The following is an 8,034-nucleotide window of genomic DNA, read 5'->3' as shown; positions in this document are numbered from 1 at the left end:
TTCCTCTTCTGAAGACACAGACTTTAAACAATCGTCCACGTAAAAATTTTGTTTGATGGTCTGTAACACTTTGTCACTGTAATGAGCCGTGTTGTCATCAGCAACTCTCTTTAACGCATAATTGGCGCAGCTCGGTGATGAAGTTGCTCCAAATATATGAACTTTCATTCTGAAGTCCACCAACGGTTGCATTACATTTCCATTATGCCACCACAAAAATCGGAGAAAATCAACATGTTTCTGAGAAACTTGGACTTGGTGAAACATAGCTTGAACATCAGTCATGATGGCAACTGCTTCTTGCCTAAATCTCAGAAGAACACCAAAGAGGGAATTTGTGAGGTCAGGACCTTGTAACAGCTGGCTGTTCAAAGATGTGCCTTTGAAACTTGCTCCACAGTCGAATACAACTCTCAGGGTTTTCTTCTTGGGATGATACACCCCATTATGTGGTATGTACCAGATTTTATCTTCAGTTCCGTTCAGTTGCTGTTGAGGCACCTGCTCCGCATAGCCACTTTTAATAACATCATTAAGGAAGTGCACATACTCCTGATGATACTCTTTGTTCCTCTGAAACTTTCTTTTCAAACTCATGACTCGTTGTTCAGCAATGCATCGATTGTTTGGCATTATGACGTCATCATCCTTAAAAGGTAAATCAACACAATAATGGTTGTTTTCAAGACGAATTGTTTTTTCCATAATGTGGAGAAACCTCATATCTTCTCTTGACATTAAAGTGTCATCACATGACCTTTCATTGAAGTCTTGGTTGTATTGTGTGATTAACAACTGTTCCACTTTATCAATGGAGATCCTATTGACAGTGACAGTAGGGCAGCCATTCTTCCCTGTATCACTTCCACTTCCTTTAAGTGGGCCGTTCACCACCCACCCCAATAGGGTCCGAACAGCATAGGGTCCATCATTACAGCTGTTAATGATTTCCCAAGGCTCCAAAAGCTTTGAGGCATTTGTGCCAATCAACAAATCCACTCCAACTTCAAGCTCGGGAACTTTAATCTTTCGCAGGTAAGGCCATCTTCTGAGATCCTTTTCTGTCGCAATATTGTTTCTTGTAACTGGCATGGTTTGTTGAGTGTAAACCTCAGGTAGGTCTAGAAACCTGTTGTCATCATAACCAGCTACTTCCAGTCCAGTCAGAACATGAGTCTTTACAGTGTGTGCTTGTCCCATAGTTCGCAGGAAGATGTGTGTTTGGATACTGTCCATGTTCAGCTGTCTCATCAGGCGTTCTGTACAAAAGGTAGTTGAGCTTCCTGGATCAAGGAAAGCGTAAGTGGTCAAAATTTTGTTTCCATTCTTAACCTTTACTTGTACAGGTACAATTGAGAGAACACATTTCTGTGTACCGGCCCCAGTGTGAGCACAGGTCTGCTGAGGGACAACAGTGTTGTTTGACTGTTCAAATGTTCTGAATTTAGCTGGATTGTGAAGCATTGTAGGATGTCTGAAGTTACATACATCACATGTTAGACGTTTTTTGCAGCTCTTGCTGATATGACCTGGTTTTAGACAACCAAAACAAACACCACTTTGCCTTAAAAGATCAAGTTTCTCACGATGCACTTTGTTCTTAAGATGTACACAATCTTCTATTGCGTGATCCTCTTTACATATGCAACATGATGTAGTCTTGCTTTTTGATAAAGAAAAGGCATGGTAGAGCGGTGCAGACCTTATACCTGCTGAAGTGTTTACAGCTGCCACAGTTGCTGGATTTTTATTCCTGGGTGGAAATCTTGGGGGAGCTTTTCCTTTAAGTGTAGCAGTTTGTGTGTCTTGTAGGTTACCAAAAACAGGATCAGAGAGAATTTTGATCTGATGTTCCAGAAAGTTGACCAAATCAGAGAACAAAACTCTACTTCCTCGTCTCTCCTGTAGGTCACAAACAGCTGCTCTCCATCTTTCTTTTAATTTGTAGGGCAGTTTCATCACAAGCTGTTTCAGGTTTGATGGTACATTCATTTCTGCCATATATTGTAGACTTTCCATCATGTTGCAACATCCTCTCAAGAACAACATGTATGTTTGAAGAGCGGCAACATCTTCAGTTTTTATTGGTGGCCAACTTAAAGCTTTTTCCATGTAAGCTGCCCCAATCTTCATTTCATTGCCGAAGTGTTCCTTTAACAAATACTTGGCTCTGTGATAGCCTTGATCATTTGGCATGTGATAGCAGCTTCTGACCAGTTCTCTAGGCTGCCCCCTGGTGTGCTGTTCTAGGTAGTACAAGCAGTCCTGGAGATTATTGACTTTTCTTTCAACCCCCTGCTCAAAGGCCATGATAAAAGATCCATACTGTAGAGGGTCACCATCAAATATGGGTATTGCTCGAGGTGGAAGAGATGCTGAGTGTTGTTGTTGAACCAGCTGAGCAGTGATTTCTGTTTGTCGCTGCATAATGTTGCCAATGTCCTGTATTTTATTTTCATTTGTGTTCATTTGTGGTGTGGTACAAACATTGCTTGACCTGTGACCTTGCAGTGAATTGAAGACAGTTGTATGGCCTCCTGGTGGTCTTTGTAGGGATTGCATGGGTTGTATTGAAGTGAGGGTTTCCCATGGTTGTGTTTGGGCAGATTTTCTTTCCTTAGGGCGTGCATCATGCAGGTGTGAGGGTGGTTGCTGTGAGGGTGGTTGTTGCACTGGTTCTGACTTTGACCTTTGTGACATTTCCATTTTTGATTTTGTGGCTTTATTGAAATATGAGTCCATTCCATCGGATGGTGTAGAACCACTTCCCACCACACTGCTTTCCAGTATGGCTATTTTAGCTGTAGCAGCAGCTAGTTGGGTTTCCATTTCCAGTTGTTCCTTTTGTCTTTTCAATCTTTCCTGTTCTGCATGCAGTTTTTCCTCTTGAGCCTCCAGTGCATGTTTCCTCTCCAGAGCAGCCATGTGTTGGATTAGTGCTGCCTTTTCAGCTTTTGCTCGTAAGCATGCAGAGCTTGTGATGGAAGATTTAGACGAAGATTTAGACTTAGATGAGACCCGTGTTTTTCCAAGGGGGGAAACATTTGAAATACTATCATTGGGTTGAATCTCATCCTCCTGGTCAACATTTGGTTGAATCTCATCCTCCTGAAGTACAGACTCTTTGTCACAATGTGTTTGAGCATCCTTCAACCATTTATACATATCACACATGAACTTTTCATTTGCTTTAAATTTCTGTTCAAACCATGTTTGCTGCCTTTTCCATTCTTCTTCAGGCAGTGGCATTTCCATCAATGCATCATGAGTTTCAGCAGCAGCATCACACAGTTTATTAAACTCCTTTATAAGATTTTCAACATTGCTCAAAGAATCAGTTGTTATTTTGACAGATAACAGATCATCGATCTGCAACTTGATTTTGGATGCTTGATTCAAGGTTAACTTCCGGTTCTTTTGTAGGTTTTCGATTAGAAATGAAACACCTTTTGCAGTTAATTTTCTCTCTCTTTTTGCAACATCACTTTTTACAGCACGTTCTTCAAGTTTTGCAACATCACTGTTTGCAGTTGCAACATCACCTTTTGCAACACGCTCCTCAAGAATAACATTTTCAACATCAGCATTTTTCTCCATTTCCACACTGTCAATATGTCAACATGTGACGTCAGCAGACAATAGCAGTCATTCACAGGTGATGATCATTTTCCTCCATTTTCCAATTAGCTTTCCATTTTCATTACCTTTTCCATTCATCAACATTCATGACATCCAGTTCCAAAATCCAATGCATCAACACAGTCCAGTTCCATTAAATCACTCAAACAGGCTCAGTTTCTTTGTTCGTGCAGTTTTATTGTCTGCTGTTTCCTTAACCTTTCTCATCTGGCTCTGTCTGGTGAAGAGGGGGAAGGGGTTGCAAGCTCCATGGCCTCCTCTTGATCCACACAGCAGCCTCTTTCCATCCAAGGCAAAGCTCCTTACTTGTCCTCCATCCAGGGCAAACAGTTTTTACTTGTGTGGTGACTATTCAAAGAAAACAAAACTTGTCACCTGATGGTGGTTTGGGATGGTTCTTAACTCGATTCCAGAGTGAATAAAAAAGAAAAGTTGCGAAGGTTATGATGTCTTTGGGTGAGGTTCCCGTTTATTTCAACAAAAGGGATAAGGCAAGTTGACAAACAAAAAGCTTCTCTTGATTCTCTGGCTGTCGTGTAAAAACTGTGTCTCTCCCACCACCACTCAACTCAAACTAATCAGCTCTCCTGATCTCTAGCAGCTGGGGCAGATTCTGGGGTAAAAGAAAGGAACAGAAACAATACTGCACCCTTGTGGAAAAGTAAATACCTACACAACATAAAAAATGGCTCCTACAGCGACCTTGTTAGTTAATGTATATCATCGGTACTGACTTTGTTTTCTTTATGGGAAAAAATATCGAGCTATATATATAGTATCGCCATTCAGCTAAAAAATATTGAGATATGATTTTTGATCCATATTGCCCCGGCCTAGGTGGACCATGTGTTTTTTGTAGTGTGGATCATCAGCTGTCAATCATCAGCAGCATTATAATGACGTAGGGATAGGGGTGGGATTCAAGAAAAGGCATGAGGACCTATTCGACTGCAACCAGCGGCGGCACCAGAAAATTATTATTGGGGGGGCAATGAGGGGGTCTGATTGTTTATAGGAGGTGCTAGTGAATTCTGACACCAACAAATAATACTATAATAGATATAGATGTACTGTTCCCGTGGCCGTGCTGATACACTACATATTGTCGAATGCATGTTACTAAACGTATATCATAAAACAAACACAAGCATAATTAACTACTTTTAATGAAATGAAGTGCCAAACAACAAGCACAAAAAACAATACAAATCCACCAGAACATCTGTGGATTTACAAGAGTGTAACTGAGAATTGTAGCACAGTGTATAGTTGTATACAGTATACTCTTACAACTGTCTCTTAACTCACTAAATGTTTTCTCTGTCCCTCTGTTCTCCTCTCCTTCACTCTCCACTCCTGTCTTCCTCCTCTTCCTCTCCTCTAAACTCCTCTTCCTCACTCTCCACTCCTGTCTTCCTCTCCTCTAAACTCCTCCTCACTCACTCTCCACTCCTGTCTTCCTCTCCTCTTCCTCCCTTCTTCTCCTCCTCACTCACTCCCTACTCCTGTCTTCCTCTCCTCTTCCTCCCTTCTTGTCCTCTAAACTCTGCTTCACTCGCTCTCCAATGCTGTCTTTCTCTCTTCTCCTCTCCCCTCCTCCTCCTTTCTCTGTTCTCCTCACCTACTATCGCCCCTTCGTCATCCTCGCTTTCATCCTCATCCTCCAAGTCCGTCATCACTCTGTCCTGCGTCCGTAAATCACCACCACCATCGTCCACTCTTATTCGCTTTTTGGCTATCACAAATCGGTCCATTTCGCTCTGTTGACACAATCGCTAACTAGCCGCTATGCATCAACCACCGCTAACGTGAATGTCAAATTCAGCCTGCCGTCTGCGTGCAAACCAGCCAATCAAATCGCACGACACAGGAAAAAAAAAAACCAATCACCATAGGAACGTTATAAACAATATTTCTTCAGATGATTGCTTGTTAATGTCTCAGTGTCTTAATTTGTTCTATATTTGTTATAGTTTTTAATCCATAAATATTTCGAGGGGAGGGGGGGCAAAAGGGGGGGCACAGCCTTTGACAGGAGGGTCTTGAGACCCTGCTTGCCCCCCCCCCCCTTGCGCCGTCACTGACTGCAACACTGTAATTTGCATAAATCAGAACCACCTAATGTGATATTAGTCCAAGCTATAAATGTATCCCTCCAAAAATAAACTTTACATCCACATAAATAAAAAAATCCTGAGACATGTATGTTCCTTACCATTACCCACAATCCTTTGGTTTGTGTGCAGAAAGGCTTCCTTGAATAAAACACGCATATCTATCAAAGAATGACACAAAGTGAATCTGATTTCTTTATTTGGAATGTCTATTTCAATACAAACCTAATGGGAGAGAAATGCAGAGACAGACTTGTTTCCCAATTGTGAGAATAAACAAACACTCAAAAACTTGTTGGTCGAAAAAAGGTTGACAGTATCCAGCCATGATAACATGTTACACCATAAAGTGTTATGGTAAATATGACCTTATCTGTGATAGAGGTCCTTTTGAAAGTGAAGGCGCATTCTAGTCAGCAGAGAGAATCAGGTCACAAACACAAACAAATATCTGCAAACATCAGCTGCTCAAAAATTACAAAAAATAACAGTATTTCAGTATTGTTCCATGCTGAGATTTGATTACATTTCAATGGAATTCATGTGCAAATCCCTATCATTGTTGATAAATCAATATTTTTTGTGCATTGATCAATCTGATGAACCAAGGTCCAATTACAATTAATATAAAAATCATTTTCTGTACAGATTTTTCACAGGTGTTCCTGTATTTGAATCACGCGATGAATTGTGGGAGGAAGAATGTACACAAGCAAAATCTTTCATTTGATTTTCGGATTTGAAGAAACTGTTCTCACACTTCACTGGTAAAAATAAAAAAAATAATAAAATGATTTATGTTGGTTAAAGTGATGGTTCGGAGTGAAATGCACCCTAGGTAATTTCCACCAAGCCATCCAGCCAAATACCCCCTCGGAAGCATTTTTAGTGATGCATTGGTCAAGATAGCCGCTATCAGCCGAATGGCTTAGTACTAGCGCTATGGTACTGGGGGTATATCTCGTAAATTACCCCATAAAAGTTTCGCTAAATGTTTATAAATGCTTGTATCATCAGGTCAACACTTGTCAACACTTGTTGACCTGATAATACAAGCATTTATAAAAACTCAGCGAAACTTTTTCATACTCTCGCGTCACGGCATCGGCTGGGTAAACACGGAAGTGCCGTCTACGCTGCGGTAGCATAGCAGCCGAGGATAGAAGCTATTAATTTAATTTTATTTATTTATTTGTTTCGGGCATGTCAGTTAAATCATCATCATCACACATCTTTGTTCAAATAATACAATACACATGGCCGAAAGGGAAAGCGGGAGAAGCCAAGGCTTATCTAGTCCCGCCCCCATTACCCACAGGATAAAATCGTCATCATAATATTATCTTATCTTTTGCATTTTCCATTTGACATAACATTTTCTTTTACTTGTGACATTTGACATAACATGTTACAGCAGTAGGTGGTACAGAGAGCTGTACTCTGTAGCTGTAGTTCTTTTAAATAAACTCCTGGTGTACTTACAAACTTTCAAATGCCTCGTTTTGTGAGTACAGACCCTATGTGTACTACTGCTGAAGTTTGGTAACATTCCATGCATTATTAGTGGGGTAATTTACGAGATATACCCCCAGTACCATAGCACTAGTACTAAGCCATTCGGCTGATAGCGGCTATCTTGACCAATGCTGACCATCGCTAAAAATACTTCCGAGGGGGTATTTGGCTGGATGTCATGGTGGAAATTACTTAGGGTGCATTTCACTCTGACCCATCACTTTAACATTAGCTCTGTATCGTTTTAGGTGGAAAGGGTTGCTCAGGTTTTCTTAACCTGTGTGAACCGCTGAAGTTACCAGACATGCCAGGAAGATTATATAATACTTGTAGATTCATCTTTGGGCTCTAAGGCAAGTTTGATAGTGTAGTATCTGTGAATGCTATGGAGGATATAATTTAAATCAAATTAATTTTCTATTTAAGGGATGAAGAAAATTGCCGTGAAATCAACAGTAAAAGTTCTAATCATTTTCTGCAAGACAATGTCTATCTTACAAGCTGCGACACGTAGAACCAGGTTATTACTAGAATTACAGGAATTACTAGATGGCACAACTGGAAGACATATCATTCATTATTTATTTCTTATTGGAAACTTTATCATATACTTTGTTGAATTGTATAATTATGTTCTATGGGTAAATTTGTCAATACTGCACCTAATCACATACTTGTGTACAGGGAACATCTGAATAAATTATTATAAAAATACAATCCTATAAAATAGTAAAGGTGAAATAACGTGGACTCTGATAGACTGTTT

General features: G+C 40.3%; 1 protein-coding gene across 1 annotated transcript in view; it reads right to left on the bottom strand.

Annotated features, from left to right (window-relative positions):
• Positions 1 to 5,945: 5,945 nt before the first annotated feature.
• aldh1a3 (aldehyde dehydrogenase 1 family, member A3) overlaps positions 5,946 to 8,034 on the bottom strand; it is a 49,635-nt gene continuing 47,546 nt past the window's right edge. The window contains exon 14 of the mRNA XM_084007162.1: positions 5,946 to 7,987. The gene's annotated coding sequence lies outside the window, so the exon portion shown is untranslated. The remainder of the gene's footprint in view (positions 7,988 to 8,034) is intronic.

The sequence above is a fragment of the Eutrigla gurnardus genome (genome assembly GCF_963514095.1).
Source record: "Eutrigla gurnardus genome assembly, chromosome: 1".
NCBI classification, from domain to species: Eukaryota; Metazoa; Chordata; class Actinopteri; order Perciformes; family Triglidae; genus Eutrigla; species Eutrigla gurnardus.
The sequence above is the reverse complement of the archived record's forward strand: the minus strand, read 5'-3'. Positions and strand labels throughout refer to the sequence as shown.